The 19,135-nt window shown below is 38.8% G+C and overlaps 1 long non-coding RNA gene across 3 annotated transcripts in view; it reads right to left on the bottom strand.

Annotated features, from left to right (window-relative positions):
• LOC123590503 overlaps positions 1–18,496 on the bottom strand; it is a 73,494-nt gene extending 54,998 nt beyond the window's left edge. Inside the window, exons 1-4 of one of the 3 annotated variants that reach the window (XR_006708803.1) lie at positions 15,941–18,496; positions 14,594–15,349; positions 13,871–14,059; positions 12,688–12,814 (exon numbers count right to left, since the gene is read on the bottom strand). This is a non-coding gene — a long non-coding RNA (uncharacterized LOC123590503). Of the gene's footprint in view, positions 1–12,687; positions 14,060–14,593; positions 15,350–15,940 lie in introns of all 3 variants that reach the window. The other 2 variants (XR_006708802.1, XR_006708801.1) reach the window with 2 other exon arrangements.
• Between the last annotated feature and the right edge of the window lie 639 nt (positions 18,497–19,135).

Raw genomic sequence — 19,135 nt, 5'->3', positions numbered from 1 at the left:
TTTCAAATCATTAGCCCATTTGGAAAACAAAAATGCAACCAATGTAGCTTGGTTGGCCATTTTCTGCAAGATTAAAAATTCAGATTCCTTTCCTTTGCATTCAAAGCTCATCACCATCTGGCCTCATCACATCTTTCTAAGTCACTATTTACCTCTCTTCCTTCATAGGTACATATACCCAAAGCCTCACCGTATTGATTTTCTCACTGTAATTGTGGGCAAACTTTATGGGTATTATTTTCTCCGCCTAGAATGATTTCCCCCATGTCTTCATTCTGCATCCTTTAATAATCAGCTTCAATGTCATCCTTTTAGGTAAAACCTGTCCCAGTTACCCCAGTGGGTAACTGAAACTAAATCTTCACTAATTTTTTGTGTGGCAATTTATCCATTTTCCTGTCACTCTGACTTGACAGTGAAGTCTTTTAGGACAGAGAATTTATTTCACTCCTCTCTGTATCTCCAGAACATAGCACAGTGCTTGAGACATAGGAAGCAGTGAGTACCTATTAAATTGAAATCAGGGAAAGTAACTCACTACTGTTTTCATTTCAATATGTCTATTGTGTTAAATACATAGGCTACTTTCACAAATTAGGTAAAGAGGTCATAAAGGAAGTAGATTTTTAAGTCATTTTATAAAGCTATATTAATGAGATAAATTTGGACAGTTGACAAGAGAGCTTGATGGGTGGTCATGCATGTTTATATTTTTCAGTCTATCTATCTGACATATATTAAGAATATAATATATCATAGGGGCGCCTCGGTAGCTCAGTTGGTTAAGCATCCGACTTTTGATTTCGGCTTGGGTCATGGTCTCACGGTTCATGAGTTTAAGCCCAGCACCAGGCTCCGTGCTGACAGCGCAAAGCCTGCTTGGGATCCTCTCTCTCCCTCTCTCTCTGCCCCTCCCCTAGCTTGTGTGCACTTTCTCTCTCTCAAAATAAATAAATAAAAAGAGAATATAATGTACCATTACATGAACTTACAATAGCTTAATGGCTACTTTTATTAAGATAAATGGTTTTCAATAAGAAAATGACTTCATACATATAGTAGTCACTAAACATTTTACATGATCCATAGCTTCCTATTTTAAATGTATTGTGTATTTATCCTCTTGCCGATGTATCGGAAAATAAACTACTTTTCAGATACTTAGATCTGACCACATTTTCTTTCCATCCTATTGGACAGTTATCAAACTTTGATTTTTTTTTTTTTTGCAATAAGAATTATTTAAGTAGAAGTTTTCCTAAAGTTGAAGTTTTCCTAAAGTTGTTTTAAACACTCCGTCGTGGCAGTGGTATTAAAACTTACATCCACCTCTGAAATTTCTCTTACGATTATATTGAGAGCTCTAGAAGAATAAAAATAAAAGTGATTTTAGTAAAACAGAAGCCACCTGTGAATTATCCACTCCCTTGTGAATGTGCAACCACAACTACATATGCCTTGTCGGTTAATGGAAAAGAATGAGAGAGTTAGTAATGCATGGTGTTGGCACCACATGTATTTATGGTTTTCATGAAAGAGACCATTTGCAATTCACAGTAAAAAGCCTGATGTATTTATTACTGCCAAAGACAAGTGTTGCTCTCAGTTAGTTTTCACTGTAAACCTTTTCAGTCTTTGTTGTCATATCCAAGCATCTGCTGCACCACAGTAGAAGAAATCTGAACACAGTCCTATGCAGCTGTCAAGTTCTGTGTAAATTTTTGTCAAAACCCAAGTTCTTTGCAAGCAGTCATTCATTTGAGATTTGTGTTCCTCACCGATTACCTAGGTATTCTTAACTCCAAACTGTTTCTATGCTCACTTGTGATCCCAGAGCATAATAATAGGAGTTAAGTATTACTATTTTTCTAATTGACTACCTGAAGGGAAACCATCACGTTGATTTTGCCTCTGATACCTCTGAATAATTTGCACGTACATGACAACCAAATTTCACCCATTTCAAGTATAAATCCTAGAAAGAAATGAGAACCTCGCATTTTCTAAGTGAAATCTTTCATAGGCCATCAACAGCAAAGTGAAATAGTAGTGAACACACCATGAAAATAAAAATGAGAGGCTCTCAAACAGGGGTGACAAGGTTTCCAGGAAGGTAATCCTTCTTCTATTATTTCCTTTACCACTTCCTTCTCCAATCATAGAGAACAAGTCTAAGAGTCATTTTCCATGTTTCCAAAGGGTAGAACTCAGTACAGCAATAAGTGAAAGGAAATCACTCATTTTCCTCATCCTCATATCCTGGATATAAAACAAATTGAAGTCTGAAACCATACGTATTAGGATGAAAATAAATAGAAAAATAAATATAAGTGACCCATTTTAGCACATGTAATTTTTTTCTAAGAACATTTTTCTTCATGTTTCTAAGAAAGGCATACAATACTCAGAGTCCTCCTTTATTGGTAACGCAAAACCCAAAGACAAAAGCTGAGGTTTTATGATATCACACCCATTACACATGTAGGCTATTGGGCTAATAATACTTTTAGGCTGATATTTTAATATTATGATGAAAATGCTAAGATAAAATAGGAAGTGTATTTTAGGAAACGTACTCATTAAAGTTTGGATTAAACCTAGCCATTAAAGTGTGTGTGTCTTTGCATTCTTAATCAGGTGTTTACATCTTCTTTCAGTTGGCTTGAGATTTAATAAAGTTTAATAAGACAGAGCCATAATAATAAATGATTAACAAGATCCACATTTCTTGCTCAGCTTAAGAAAATTCCTGTAAGCCCTTGAAAAACAACTATAAGCTCTGCAATTGTCTATTTGTGGTTTTAAAGAACTCTGAGAGTGGACAGCCAATAAAATGGGTTCAGAAGGCTCAATTTGCATGGAAAAAGGCATGTAGCTGGCTTTCAGTAAGCTGTAGACAAGAACGAATAGAACAGAAAGAAGAGATTAGGTGGGATGAGTGAAGAAAACAAAGCAAGAGAAAGTAGGCTGAGATCAAATCTGCGTTGGATGTGTGTGATGGGAGCTACCACTTGAAACTCGAGCAAGGGAGTGACATATTTAATACAGAAGTCAGCAAGTAGGACTCCGAGGACTGCAATGGCTTTTATAGAAGGGAAAAAAGGTGAAGGAGTAAGCAAAGCGTCTTAGCAGCCCAGTGACAAGAAACACAAAGACCATCATGCACCTCCTGAAATACTCTACCCTCGTATAACTGTCTTTATGCACCGAAGAATGTGGCTCACTTATATGACATTGGTATTAATTTCAAATGATTAGGGATATATTTACTCTCCATTATTCATCTGAACCTGACATCACAGTCCACAGGTCAGAATTCACAGCTCTTTGGGGTGTGTGCGGAGAGGGACATCGTTTCACATTGACCCAAGGTATCAGCGTTGAATACTTGAACTAGTCACCAACTAGGTTCACATAAACATTTGAATTTCTAGGTTTAAAATGAGAAGGTCTTTAAAAATTTAGAGGTTAAAATTAGAAGATGTGGCATTGCTAGATGTATATTCTTAGATAACAACACATTACTTTGATTTTCGGACAGGGCATGCCTTCTCCACTTTGCCACCGTCCCCACTATTCTATATCATTACTCTGCTCGAGCCCCCTTCAATATTAATGTGACCTGCCTGGCTCATTTGAGTCCACAATCTTGGATCTAGATCTTCCAAATGGATTTATATTTTGAGAGAATTTTCCCAAATGGTTTCCCCAGCCATGTAAATTACTAATAAAGAAAACCTATCTTCATATGTGGACTATCACTTACAAGAACTTTCATAATACAATCCACACAGTCAGCCAAGAACTAGGCAAGGTATATATTTCCACCATTTTACAAATGAAAGAAAGGAAACTGTAACAGATCAAGAGAGACATCTAAGCTGACCCCTGGCAAGTGTCTGACTTGGCACCGGTTCTCAGGGCTTTCGTCCCCTGGTAATTGGTCTTCCCACTCCTGTGAGCTCCCAGTGCCAGACCCCAATTCTTATATCCTGGGCTTTAGCCAACAGGTCTACCGTATTATGACATCCAGGCCTATCACTCACATCTGCCCAACATTTTCCCCCACTCTATCTTATTCCTGGACTCCAAACTCTGCCCAATATTAGCGTCTATTCACTCCTGGCTAGCTTCCATAGATCCTGCAGTTCCCAACTGAAACCTCACTTGGCTATATCTCTCCTTGTTAGTTACGCCCATTGTGCCTCTACTTACCCTGTTGTCACATGCTTAACACCACATGAGTATCTGTTTCCCTGTCTGAGCCATAAGTGCTACAGGATGGGAAATAAGTGTTTCTCATTTACTGCAGTGTCTCCATCCCTAGAATAACAGTACTGGCATCTGAAGGCATGATGTCAAGGTTTTGGTTTTGGTTTTAAAAATAGTGTTTTAATTGTGTCAGTCTACCTTAAATGAATAGCGACTGACATTTATTGAGTACTTACTATCAACTTTTTCGGATGTTCAGATGTCTTAATTCATATCAGAGTTGTAGGATTCTGGATGGGGACAGAGTGTATGTTTGTTCACAAATAAGATACTGGGATTTATTCTTGCCACTTTCTTGTTGTACACGGGGATATGCTACCTTCATCCTTTAGCTGACATTGACCTAGTCGTGACACTCCTTGCCAATGACCCTTAAATTCTATGTGGCCCCATCCAATGTCTAGTTCATAGCTAAGCTTTCTCAGGCAGCCAATGTAACTCACTTGGGCAATTTTTCCTGCTCTTTGACATTATCTTTTTTATTTGTTGGCCATGTCTAGTTTGCCAATTAGCAGTGCATGGTTATAGTTTTTATTCTTTAAAGTGTTTATTTATTGGGGCACCTGGGTGGCTCAGCCAGTTGGGTGTCTAATTCTTAATTTCAGCTCTGGTCATGATCTTGTGAGATCAAGGCCCACATTGGGCTCTGCACTGAGCGTGGAGCTTGTTTGGGGTTCTCTCTCTCTCTTTCTCTCTCTCTCTGCCCCTCCTCAGCTCATGCTTGCTCTCTCTCAAAATAGACATTTTTAAAAAAGTGTTTATTGGGGCACCTGGGTGGCGCAGTCGGTTAAGCGTCCGACTTCAGCCAGGTCACGATCTCGCAGTCCAGGAGTTCCAGCCCCGCGTCAGGCTCTGGGCTGATGGCTCAGAGCCTGGAGCCTGTTTCCGATTCTGTGTCTCCCTCTCTCTCTGCCCCTCCCCCGTTCATGCTCTGTCTCTCTCTGTCCCAAAAATAAATAAACGTTGAAAAAAAAAATAAAAAAGTGTTTATTTATTGTACCATTCTTTTTCTCCGGAATTATTTTTTTTTAAGTATTTTAAAACATTTTCTAATCTCCTTACAGATTGCTTACTTACTTTCATTTTCTAAAACAAAAGCCCTTATTTTGTCAAGGCTCCCATAGCTAATATTGAGTAAGCATAAGCTTACTTTTTCTTTTTCTTAATCAAAAGCTATCTTAGGTATGCCTTGTCTCCTAGATCCTTGAGGCAAGGCTGAAGTCCTATTTTATATTTAGAAGCCCATTAACTACTGATGAATTTTATCATGGGGGAAGAAGGAAATAAAAATCATCACAGATGCTGAGTTTTTGAAACTAGAAGGAAACTCCTGACAGTCAGTATGGCAAAGACAGTAGGGAGATGTTGGAAGCGTAAATAAAATTTTGCTTTTAACCACTCTGACTTTTGGCTACGGTCCACACACAAGAAATGTGATGTGGAGAAGCAGAGAAACAATATGAAATAATCCATTAAGACACTAATTCCACTGGGAGACCAAATACGAGTCCCAATCAATGAAAAGAGTTCAAAGAAATCACACTGTATAAAAATACTGTTGTAAGTATTTACCATTACTAAACTTTTTAAAGTAGGCTCCACGCCCAAAGTGGGGCTTGAACTCATGACCCTGAGATCAAGAGTCACGTGCTCCACCAAGTGAGCCATCAGGCACCCCACCATTAGTAACTTTTAAACTCTTATTTACTTTTCCAGCCCTAGGCTGTATGTCACCTATTGTGTGGAGCATTTTCTGACTCCACTGCCTGAGTTTGTCACTTCTACATTCACAGGCCAATCAGTCCCTTCATTCATTATGGCCAGTGCTGCAATGTCCTGAATCTACCTCTGTCTCCTGTGCCTCCCCACCAGGCTGGAAACTGTTTGAAGGTGGAACCAAGTTGCCACAATTGTTTCTTCACCATCTAGCTATCTCTCACAAGACCTGGCACTTAGTGGGTAGTCCATAAATGAATGATTAGTATATAAATGATTATATTATATTTCAATAATGGATTAGATACCAAAGCAGGGCATTGCTTAAGAACAAGAATGGAGCTCCATCTGAATTTCAGGGGACTAAGGTCACCAATGTAATGGTCAGCAAAGGGCCCACTGTAAGTGCAAATAAGCATCCCTGTATTCTGTCATTGTTTTTACCTCCAGGGAATGCAGAGAAAGTTCTACATTAACATAACACTGGTGACACAGTGATTGCTGCAAACAGATCCTCTAACCTAGCATCTCTTCCTTGAAGTTAAAACCCAATTAAGATTAACCATACCAACATTTCTGCCTGTAGATGCCGCATTCCTAACAGCAGGGATTCGCCTGGAGGGCTGGGCCAGGAATCAGGCGAAAACAGTTTTGTCTTGAAATCTGAGATATGATGTTGCTAAATAAAAATCAAAAATAGAGACTCTGACATTTTCTGTTTATTAAGCCTTTTTTCTCTCATCTTTGCTGCAGACACTTCTACAGATGGATATGGAGATAGGCACCTGCTACAGATCCTGTTCTCCCTTGGGAAATATGCATTTGCTATTTTTCATGGCCATTCTATTTGAAAATCTGCTTTCAGGAATGTTGAAAAGTGGAATCCACTAAGCTAACTTGCTCTGCGCCGCAGAGCACTAGTCACTGTGGGGACTAACCAGTTTGCTTTGCTGCTTTGTGTTATCATGCTCCTTTCAATTTCTTTAACCTACTTGGATGCAGCGTGAGAGAATATTATTAATCAACACCACCATGAGCCCGCCCTCTGGAGAGAGAATGATATACCAGTGAGACAGTGGTATCTCCATTATATCAAGTAAGCTAATTTACAGCGCTCTACGTTTTCTTGGGTCTGTAGGTTCTGAGATGATAGGCCTTCCAACAATAGACATATCTCATACAAAATTAATTTAGTTTGTGAAGGTCTATTGTTAAGACATGCTTTTGAACTTTGGTGAGATAAAAAACACAAAAAACAGGGGCCATGGCTTTTAATTTTATTTTCAACCTGGGTAATTTCATGTTTGTTGAATCTAATAATAAATAATTGAGTTTGTGTTTTGTATGTCTTTTTTAATTTTATTTTTCCAGTAATGCATTTTTATTATATTTTACAAAAGTATCAATCCACAACAGATTACAAATTAAGAGGGGGGGAAAAAAAAGGGGGGGTCCTTTTTGAAAATTAAAGTACTCAGAATGGCAGTGTGGCATAGTGTGCAGGGTGAGGCTGACCTGGATGGGATTCCACCTAAAGTGGTGGGGACGTTACTGAAGCCCTATGTGACCCAACTGCCTCATGTACAGAATGCACCTAATCCTGCCTCTATCTCAGGATCCTTGGGAAAATCCAGAAAACAATGGTTTGGTGTCAGAGAGATTTCAGTCCCCTCAACTGTAAAATGGACCTAATAGCACTGTCCCTAAATTGTTGTAAGGATTGGATAATTGGGTAAGATTTGTACCTCGGTGCCTATTTGGTGTCTACAAAAATCCAGAGTTAATTGTTATTATTGAACGTATCTGTACATAGTAGCTACTCAATAAATATTAGCTTTTATTTATTATTTTCTCACTTGTGTAGAGGATCCTGAAAATGTTAAGCTTCATGGCTTTAGTTCAAACTTCTGAGTGACGTGGGGCATCATAGCCTGACCATGCCACATATTCTATAGAACGATCTGGATCCTTTGAGAAGCTGTTTGTGGACCTAGCCCATCTGTGTGGGCCCTTCTTTACCAGTGGACATGTCTCTTCTAAGATTTTCACTGAGAACATTCTCCCCTGGACTATCCTGATTCAGTGATAAAAAAAAAAACACACACAAAAAACCACAGAAGGCAAATGACAGTGATAAAAGAATGCACAGAAAAGCGATTTCAGGTAATGAGGGAAAATGTCAAAGAAAGGTAATTCGACCTCTTCTTTCACAAATTACTAAACATAATGTGTTTCTTCATGTCCTCTATTAAAAAAAATTGCTTGAGGAGGTAGTTCTGATGGATAAAGGGAAGACCCAAAAAGTTCTACACTACTTTTGAGTTTAGTGAACACTTTGATTTGATTCTTACAACCCAATGGCAAATCCTTTTATTACCGCTTCACTGACAAGCTGAGGCTGAGAATTAAATGGTTTTCCAAGCATATTTTGGGGGTGAAGGCACACCTTAACTTGAACCCAGCCCTTCAAACTCTCAAATATAGGCATGAAAAATACAGGTGAAGTACTGTTATATATAGAGAGAGAATATTTTAGGAGAATGTCTCAGCATAATAGTTTGACATGCAAACAACTTTAGATCACGAACACGGGTGTTTGTGAGAGAAATGCAACGGGCAACCAAGAATAAATATATGGATGGGGTGTGTACAGAAAAAAAATGGATACATATCCAAAAATAAAGAAGAGTATTAGGAAAAAAAAATGTTCAAAGGGCTATAGCTTGTGGTCTAAAGCATAACCAGATTCAAAACCCAGAGTTACAATTGGAAAAAAAAAAAAAATGGAAAAGCTGACAGACATTCCTAAATGGCCCCAGGCTTGGAGAGGCAGCCTTTGAGGATGTCAGACAACCCCCAGGAGAGCCCCAGCAGGCACCTTCCACAGCAGAACTAACTCACCTCTTGGCCTAGTTAACCATTCCTACTCTGGGGAGATCTCCAGAAGGACCAGGAGAAATCACACTGGCGAATACATTTCTCCAGCTGCTGCTGGATGATTGCGATCTCATCAGCTTAGTATTTGATCTTTGATAAGAGGTCAGTGACATTTACAAGGGCAACACCTCAAATGTTCTCCGTCATCTAGACCTTTGTGTGGATAAATCTCAGGTCCTCGCTTGAAAGGAGGTTTTACCAGTAATGGCAAGAAGAGAGGCAGAGTACTGGGCCTTCAAAGGGGGTAAAGACAGAATGCACCTTCACAACAAAAAGCTGACAGTTCTGAAGGCCTTTTCACAATGTTGGCTAAGACCATCATTCTTTGACGAATGCAGCATATAGGAAAGTTGTGTATTTGGGGGTATGTGTGTGTCTGCATAGACATGAAGTAAGTAATGGCAACACTAAAGATCATTGCTAACGTTTATTGACCTCCTACCATATGGCAAGCACCGTGCTTTACGCTCAATATTCCCTGTAATCTTTACAGCAACCCAATGGAGGTGAGTACGATTATTTTCCTCATTTTATAGCTGAAAAGCAGGGTTAGAAACCGCTTATACAGCTAGTAAGCAGTACAACAGGAATTCAAATCAGTCAATCCAGTTCCTGTGTAACCATTGCATTTATGCACTAAACGTAAGCTGCAATATTTTCATGATATGACACAGACACGTGCACACACACACACACCAATCAACATTCTAGACCCTGCAGCAGAGAGGTCAGACCCCCCCCCCCATCCACTGATTTTTTTTAATCTCTTCACTTTACACATGTCAAGTAGACAAAAATTAGACAAAGAAGTAAAAAAAAAAAAAAAAAAATGCAGGAGTTTATCTTCAGAAAAGATGGGAAACAAAGAGGGAAAGAGGGAAAATGGAAGGGTGTCAGTCTTTAGGTGTGGAGCATGTGTCAAAGTAGAAATGGGAAACGAAGACCTTTCTGTGGCCCCGAAAAACCGAAAGTAAGAAGGGAACCTTCTAGAGCTTGAAGGAATTGCTTTAAGTTCAACAAAAATGTACAGATTTGATGGGGCTTTCTGCGAAATTCTGACAATGATCGTCTAAAATCCCTGGGTAGAAGAATGTGGCCAGGATCAAGGAGTTACAGTAATTTACAATTCACAGATCTGTTACCAGTCCACCTCTTTCACATCTCTGTGTGTCTCTATTCTGTGCTTTTCAGCCTCAAATAGGAGTGTCTGGGATATGTGATGGTGTTGGAGAAGGGGGGTAAAATTGTACCTGGCATACAGCAGAAGCTCAATAAATGTTCTTTGAGTGACTCATGAAAGAGAAAACACAGCACACTCGTCTCAAATATCAGATTCACTCAACAGTAAGCAAATTAAAACTTTCTTTTAAGTAAAACAATCATGACATATAATGAAACAGAATGTAAAATGTCAGTGAATTTCTAAGCTAAAGCCCAAAGCTTCAAATTAAAAAACGGACCTGCCTTTGTACCTGTTTAGGGTAACACCCATCCCCCAGACCCTTAGAGGAGTCCTTGTGGTCACCTCTCCACCAGTTTTATTACTTGGCTAAAAAACGTGTACAAGAAGTACATGCATGTGACTACGTGTGTGCACGTATTCAACCTGGATCACGGCCATTGCCTTTCAGATTTAAAAATGAATCCATTTAAAGGAACTGTTCCATTTAAAGGAACTTTATGTCATGTTAGAGAGAAATGGTACATCATTCCTTTCAGCTTATTAAGATAGTATAGTGGGCCCCTGAGAACCATAGTAGCTGAAGGGTAACTGCCTCCTCCCCTCACTCTCCATGACCATTATGCTTTGATTCGCATTTCATGCAATCATTTGAACGATAAACAAAAGGAGGACATTTTATTCTCCAGCATTTTTCACTTAACAAATTGGAAAAGAAATATACACACAAAAATTATCCCCTACCCTTGTACCCCTTGCCCCCAACCATGACTATCCTGGGAAAGAGTTGTGAAACCAGAAAGCACTAAGTGAACAATGTGAGACGTCATGATGTTGGGCCTCCAGAAGGCCATATAGTGTGCAGTGGAGTTTAGCCGGGTCAAGTGCCTGAAAGGATATGGCCATATCCACGGCATTACCGCTTCAGTCAAGCAAAGTACATGGTAACTTTGAAATATTTTGAACTTATTGATTCTGAACTCTCTTCTAGAAAATAAGTGGGTATCTGAAATTCCTCATGGACCCCCAAGGGACATTTATAAATAGAAAATCTTTGCCAAGTTGAAGTCAAATTGGCTGAAGACTTTGTCTAACTGCTAAAGTAGAAGGGACTTCACATTCTTGAAAAGATTCCACGGATAGTCATGGTATGGGCATCCATGGACTGTCATCTATCTTTCTTTCTTTCTTTCTTTCTTTCTTTCTTTCTTTCTTTCTTTCTTCTTTCTTTCTTTCACTAAAAGTTCAAAGACAAAGTTATTGCATTTTTCCACTGCACCTATTAACTTTTTTTTTTTTTTTTTTTTTCAACGTTTATTTATTTTTGGGACAGAGAGAGACAGAGCATGAACGGGGGAGGGGCAGAGAGAGAGGGAGACACAGAATCGGAAACAGGCTCCAGGCTCCGAGCCATCAGCCCAGAGCCCGACGCGGGGCTCGAACTCACGGACCACGAGATCGTGACCTGGCTGAAGTCGGACGCTTAACCGACTGCGCCACTCAGGCGCCCCCCTTCTATTAACTTTTGATCCCGTTTGGTGAGAAATGGCCATACGATGGTCATAGAACATAAAACAAACTAGGGATCTACTCCGTGGTAAGATGGTGTGTGTAAAGGCTCTGACTCCAGTGAAAGAGGCTCTGTTAAATTTATTTCAATATATGGCATGTGGGCACCAGGTGGGGAATATGTTGATTCATTCATAAAATGAGCCATAGCATTATTGCAGTAATCTAACACATCTCAGAACTTTAGTCTTCCCGCCTTAAATGTATGTTACGTTCATCCCTCCTAGACAATTCAGTATAGTGCTCATAAGCTTCCTTAAAATGCAAACTGATATTATTCATCCCAATTTTGTCACTCGCAAGGAAATCCCCTCCAGTGACACAACTCTACAGTCTGCTGCTGCTCAGACAGAAGGCTGACGCCTCTCCTCACTCTGTCGGCTCCCTAAGCTCTCGTTTGGGAGAACTCGAGAAAAAAGCACCCAGCATGGCAGAGAGATGGGTCAAAAGGTCAAGGATCAATACAGTGATGTGCTTTAGCATATTTGCTTGATTAAGTGAGCTTCATAAAACATTGAAGGAGGTGTATACTTACCACTTTCGAAACCGTAATCAAATTAACAAAACATAGTGAAATAAATGCTCACATTCTTCTTCTAATAGAAGAAAACAACAACATGTAAAAGGTACTGTTTGAGGAACTTCCTGTATACCTATGTTTTATGGGAATTTTCACCCTGCATCTGTAGCTTCCTCTAACCCAGGAGTTACTATTAAAACTATTTGGAATTCTTCCATTGCTTTGTATTTAGACAGTGGTAGGGAGCAGCCCAATAACATGCTGGGTGAAGGTGGACACCCATTTGGGTTGACAAAATCCACCATAGTTATCCTGGAAAGTGAAATTTCTGCATCCTATAATCAGGAGTTGCTGGGCATTTGATTAAATACCCCAGACATTTGGTCCCCAACCTACTTTTCATCTCTCTCCCCCCCAACTGGCAAACAAGACAATTTAGATCAGAAGAACCCACAGAAACAAAGTGTGTACTTTAATACAGAAATGCTTTTACCTGCCTTGCCTGCTGTGAACGAAATGGGCTGGGCTTTCAAAACGTTAGTCAGCTTAACGCCCAGTTGGTGGCACTGGGAAAATGTGCCTGCGCAGTCTTATTGCTGTTTCGGTTCTTTAACTGCCAACTGGAATACAATAGAGGAGTCGAAGGGAAACAAAAGAGAGATGGATCCAGAAAGAACCCGAAGAATGACAACAAAATAAGCAAAGAAAATGATAATGAGTTAGAGACATCGTGCTCGCCAAAGTTAGCATCCCAGACTATTTTCACAGTGAAGATAATTATGTTTCCATTAATTGCCACTTTTCCCCTGAAAAATTCATGATATTTTACCAACTACAAACTATCTAGTGGAAATTCATCTTTGCAACATTTTAAGAGAAGTCATACAATGTGCTTAACCTAAAGAGAGAAGGGCTACAATCATGTTGCTCAGATATGGGTAAGATATATTTTACACATAGAAGGGGATTTTGGTATAGCCATAATGGGCACTGATGTTGAAAACACTAATATTTTTGAACTACAAAGAGGGCATCTGGCCACTCTGATGGATTATAGGATAGGTATCAAAAAAAGAGGATTAGATATTTGAGTATCCTCATATTGTATCCACAGGCACCTGGAACCTTCCATATGCCCAGCTCCTCCATCATCTCTCCATTGTCTTTTGTACTTTTTTTTCTTCTCAGGCAGATGCTGAAGTATGGCAATAGCAAACACGAGGCTGGCACTTACCACAAAATCTTCATTTCCCATTTTAGCTTTAGATTACTTCCAAGTATGCCACTGTTTCTGGTTTGTTCACATTTAAAAATTCACACATCAAAAGTGAAACCTCACCAAAGGTCAGTAAAATAGTATGCCTTTGCCCCCCATAAGAACTATAATATACATAATTTATTTTTATTGAAGTATGTTGTGTGATATACTGAGTTACAATTTTCCAAGCTGAAAGGGATAGAAAAACAGTAACGATAATGTAACTTACACATAAATAAAATACATTAAATAGCCTGGCTTTTAATGCCTGAAATTGGTCACAGTTTAGATAGTGTACATTAAGCTTTATATTACAGATTTCTGTGTCAAATTGACAAATGCAAACTTTCTTGGGGCTGGGATAATGATAAATAAAATCAAATGTAATCTCATTTTATGGGACATGATAAAACCTTACCTCATCAGATGGGACATCCAGATTATCGCATTTTCCCTGTTATTTTATTAATAATGCAGCAGGAGGCCTTTTAACAGATAGTTCTTCTTATAGAACATTGTCTTTCTGGGTAGTCGGAGTCAGAGTATTAACCAGGTGATCCAAAGTTAGAATACGAATTACACACCAATTTCTGTTGTTTCAGCCAGCCTGCAAGTTCAGGAAAAGGATAAAGAATTAAGAATTTTCCACTGGACAGCAGAAAGAAAAGCTTAATATTAATATAACTCTATGCATTACTATGAACTCCCCAGCATTTTATATTTTAACTTTCTTATGATCAGTTCTTGATCCCACAAAGTATTAAAACTTAAATTGTATCTATGCCCAGACACAGCAAAGTGGTAATTTGGCCATTTTCTACTTTAGGACATGAATTATCTTTCTTGATCATCTACTCTGCTCAAATTCATTATAAAAATGACCAATTTGCCACCCCACCTCACATGTGGAAGACAATACTACAGAATGTGAGTCCCAGGATAGGGCAACCACATGCTACCTGGGGACAGATGTGCATGATAGAGCGTGTATGAGTAACTTAAAATTTCCAATTATTCTTCAGCGTATAAAACAATTGCTATACTCTCAATTATGAGTTCCACAAACACACACTGGGAAGCACGAGCCATTAGCATATGTCATTTTCCACTGGCAGAAGCCAACTCACAATAAATCTCTTACCTTGTAGAGAGATGGAACAGCACAGGGCTCATAATAGGATGAGTGATGCATGAAATGTTCTTCAGCTCACTTCCCCTGGGATTTATCCTTCCAAACCTAGGAACACCGTCTGCCTGCAAGGATGGAATGCTAAACAATGCAGGAAAACAACCAATGCGTTATGTTGAGCTTTTCAACTTTTCAAAATCTAGGAGAAACTGTAAAACAAATAAACAAGTAAGCAAGTACGTGTCTAAAAATCATGGCACATATTTTTAAGTGTGATTGTATAAATAATATGCTTTTTCTTAGAAGGTGAAGGACTATTGCAGTCTTGGTTATAGGTTTAAGAGTGAGACTGTTTTATGTTGTACAGGAAATCACTGGATCTTAATTATAGACAAAATGTTGGTCAAATAGTCGTTTTTTTTTTCAAAAGCACGCAAAGGAATAAAGAAAAAAAAGTAAATCTAAGAAAAATATATGAGAAAAATTTTATATGCTCACATTCAATTTCCTCATTTAATTAAAAAAAAAAAAAAAAACTGTCACAAAGTTTTTTAAAGGCACATAGTTTCAAATCAGACTTGTTTCCAGTCTAAATTTAGCCTCCGTTCCTGTGTCATATTTCTTCAGGCATGAGAAGGAAAATCAATGCCCCTACTCACCTTTGGAAGAATTTCACTGCCAAGTCTCCATGGTTCTATGGGATCCAATAATCCGTGGCTCAATATTGATTTTTCTATGACACCTGTAGAAACAGCCTCTCCTTCCTTTCTAACAAAATATAGCAACAAAAATCGTGTAGTCTCTGAATGAATTAAACAGAGCTATTAAGCACAACTTCATCCTGCAAGGAAATGTGGTTTATATTTTCTAAACAATGTTACATCTTCTTGACATTTCTGAGACATTTAACAACTTTTTAAAGATAATGAGAACACGTATTTCTAAAGATAATGTGAACATAATTTTTCTTAGGTCTCTTGTGGCTAACTCCTATATTACAAATAGCATTTATTTTTCCCAGCAAATAGACAAGTGGTAAAAAAACAAACTGAAAAACTTCAGTTCTCAGTTTTAAAATATCTCCAAAATCAAAACCCTTTTTGAAGATGAAAAACCACCTCTTTATAATCTAAAGTTTTGATAAAATAGAGGACAACCCTTTTCAGCATCAAGTAGAGTATATCACATCCTAGGAGAGAGAGTAGGTTAAACTTGGGGTGTATTTCGTGGCATTAAAAGAGTCTGAGGAACAGCCAAGAGCCACCATCCATCCTGTTTTCCTTGAAAAACATAAATGCAAAAACCAAACCAAAACAAAACAAAATCGGAGAAGTCACGGTTCTAGCATTCTTCACACACCTGATTTAAACCTCAAAGGTATGTGTTTCCCCCTGGGCAGACCTCCTTGGGCATGTCTGAATATATTCCCCGCAGCCATTGTGCACGCTGACTATAGCTGGCAACCCACTCGTCACTCTCTCCATCAGCCTGAGAATCTGCAAAATAAAAATGCAGTGTTAAAAAAAAAAATCCCTTTTACATTTGCTTTTCCCAGTAAAATCCCAGAGAAGAAAACACAAAGCAGGTTGTTTCTCACAATATATGTGACATCTTGGTTAAAAGTGACACGGCCATGTTGCACCCTGACAGGTTTAGTGTTAAGATCTGACAGATATAAGCCTGCAAGAACAACCCTCCTGCCACATATATTTAAGCTCATGTTAAACCCTTGATTTGATAGTCCCTTGATTAGCTTGAGCAACAGTGAGTGCTCCTGCCTTTCAAGTTCATTATAAATTATGCGATTCCTCACATTACTGTCAATTTAAGTTCCTGTTTTACTAAAATGCAGGCATTTAAACACTCATCAAACCTGTGCACACGTTTGAGTTAAAGAATTAGATCAATCCAAACTCCAGCTCAAGGGAGAAGTTCCATTGTTTATCAGGCCATGTCTACACTGGCTGAGCAAAGCGCTCTGTTCAGAAGGAGAAGCGCCTTTGGCAGCTAGAGTCTACATAGCTGACCCATGGATGCTCCGGTGGAGCTTCTTCACCTGATTACACAAGTGCAATGAAATCACTAAGCATCCGATGAAAATGACCCATGATGACAAAAAAGCATGGCGTGATTGTTGTGCTAATTTATTTACACGGTACTCATTTAGAATATGATTCAAAGAGCCTATTAAAAAAATAAGAATGCTTATTATATTTCTTAGGCATGATGAATGTGGGCATTGAAATAGTTGATGACTCAACATTTGATTGGACCCAACTTGTATTCTTCCCAAACAAGACAGTGGTGGCATGATTTTAAAATGCAACCTTTTTTCCTAAAAGGTCTAGGTCAAGCTTTCACTTCTGATTTTATATTTATGGGGAAAAACCTTCAGACTTCAAGTAATTAAAAAGTTGATTTAGATCTCCCAGAAAAATGGGCCAAAACAGTAATTCATATTTTGCAGGAAATATTTTAGAGACTTCCAACCCGCACCACACCAAGATTTAGCAACCACTGTGGGTACATTCTATCCTGGGGATAGTTCAATGCCCTCGTATCATCTTGAATGTTGAGATCTTTTCACCAATTTTTAAAAGAAAAAGAAGTTTAGCAGAAATGTTCAACCAGCAGCTATGAAATTATAGGTTTCCCCCTCCATCTACCCAAACACACTCCACCCTGTGAAATAATAGATACAACACTAATCACCTTTGGAATTTTGCCAGGCTTCCCCCATGGATGAACTAGCAGAGTTGGACCAAATTGCCTTGAAGGAATAAAGCCTCTCTTACCTCCATGGAAGGCTTTGTCACGGACCATCCATTCCAACTCTTTGAAGAAAGCGGGAGGGAAGATTTAAATTTGCGGAAGTCTATCCAAACTATAATCTATGAGCTACACTTTATTTCTATCAATATCACCTCAAAATACGTTGGCTACGTCAAACTCTAAACCCTGGTTGGTTTCCCTAATCCCTTGGATTTTGCAGGCAGGATTATCACCCATTTTTTGCCACTCCCATTTTCAAGATAGTGGCCAGTCTGTCTGTCTTTGTTTGATAATCGTTCAATTTATATGCTAAATCCCCTTTTGCTGGGAGCAAAATTCCACCTTCGGACTGAGTCACGGCAACAGGTTAGTTGATTGACCTTACAAATTAACACTCAAATTCTAAAACTAAAATAAATCTAGGTGATCTAAAAATTACTTTATTTAGCAAAGTGCATCTAAGATGAATCAAATCTACTGTGTCCTTTTCCTATATGAAAGCCCTAAGAATGTCTAAATATAAAACCACTGTCTGTATTTTGGTCGCACACTGAGTACCTCATAAGGACATATAAAGCAAACATCCTTCTGGTACTTAGTATAGGCTGGGCACTGTTCCACATGCCTTATATACACGATCTCATTGAATCCCCATGACTACCCTATAAGGCAGGTACTGTTATCATTCTTTTACAGATAAGAACACAGAGTCAAAGAGGCAAGGAGGGACTTGCCCTGGATCACATGGTTAGAAAGCGGTGGGGCTAGGATTTGAATCCAGATAGTCTGGCCCTAGAGTCTATTGCTTTTACTTGGCTGCTCTTGTCCTTGCCCAGCCATGCTAGCCAAACTGATGTCATTATGGACAGGGATTTATATCAAACAGTGAAGACTTTAAATTGGTACTTTCTTTCCTATATGCGTGGAATTAATTTGTCTGGAACTAAAAGCTTTGCTCTATGAATGGTTCTGGCCCCTTGGCTCATTTTCTGCTTCTTCTTCACAGGCATTTTGTTCCATGTTGAGCCATTATCTCCTTCTTTCAGAATAAGTTAGATGTAGTCAGAAGCAAAATCAGTTCTCACCGATCATCATTTCAGGATACCCTTTACTCCTTAATTTGTTTTTTAATGTTTATTTATTTGTTTTGAGATAGAGAGAGAGAGCATAAGCAGGAGAGAGACAGAGGGAGGGAGAGAGAGGATCCCAAGCAGGGTCCACACTGACAGCACAGAGACCGACCCGGGGCTCGATCTCACAAATTGTGACATCAGGACCTAAGCAGAAATCAAGAGTCAGAAGCTCAACCAACTGAGCCACCCAGGCCCCCCACCATTTACTCCTTTGAAACTTAAATTCTGGAAGATGCTTACTGAACGTGGAAAGTATCAAATAAGGAATAAACTGCTAGTATAAAAATTGTTAATTAAATAGGGGCTTTGAATAGAGCATGTACCTAATTGTTGCCTCATGGAATCAGGCCTCCTCAGGTCAAATCCTGATGCTACAAGTTGGGCAGGTAGTTTTTTCCATGACTTAGATTCCTCATCTATAAAATGGGAATAAAAATAGTACTACTGCTTAGAGTTATGAGGATTAAATAAACTAATCCACGTAAAATGATTCAACCAAGCACTCAATAAATACATGTCATTGCTTTTATTACATCTAGTTTGTGGCGGCAACTAAGCCCATAGCCTTCAGCGGCCACCAAGCACTAACAATCAAAAGTTTTGTCATTTGGGTTTGCAAGTATTAACATGGATTTTTAGGAAAATCGGT

Source organism: Leopardus geoffroyi, chromosome B4 (assembly GCF_018350155.1).
Source record: "Leopardus geoffroyi isolate Oge1 chromosome B4, O.geoffroyi_Oge1_pat1.0, whole genome shotgun sequence".
Classification (NCBI taxonomy): Eukaryota; Metazoa; Chordata; class Mammalia; order Carnivora; family Felidae; genus Leopardus; species Leopardus geoffroyi.
The sequence above is the reverse complement of the archived record's forward strand: the minus strand, read 5'-3'. Positions and strand labels throughout refer to the sequence as shown.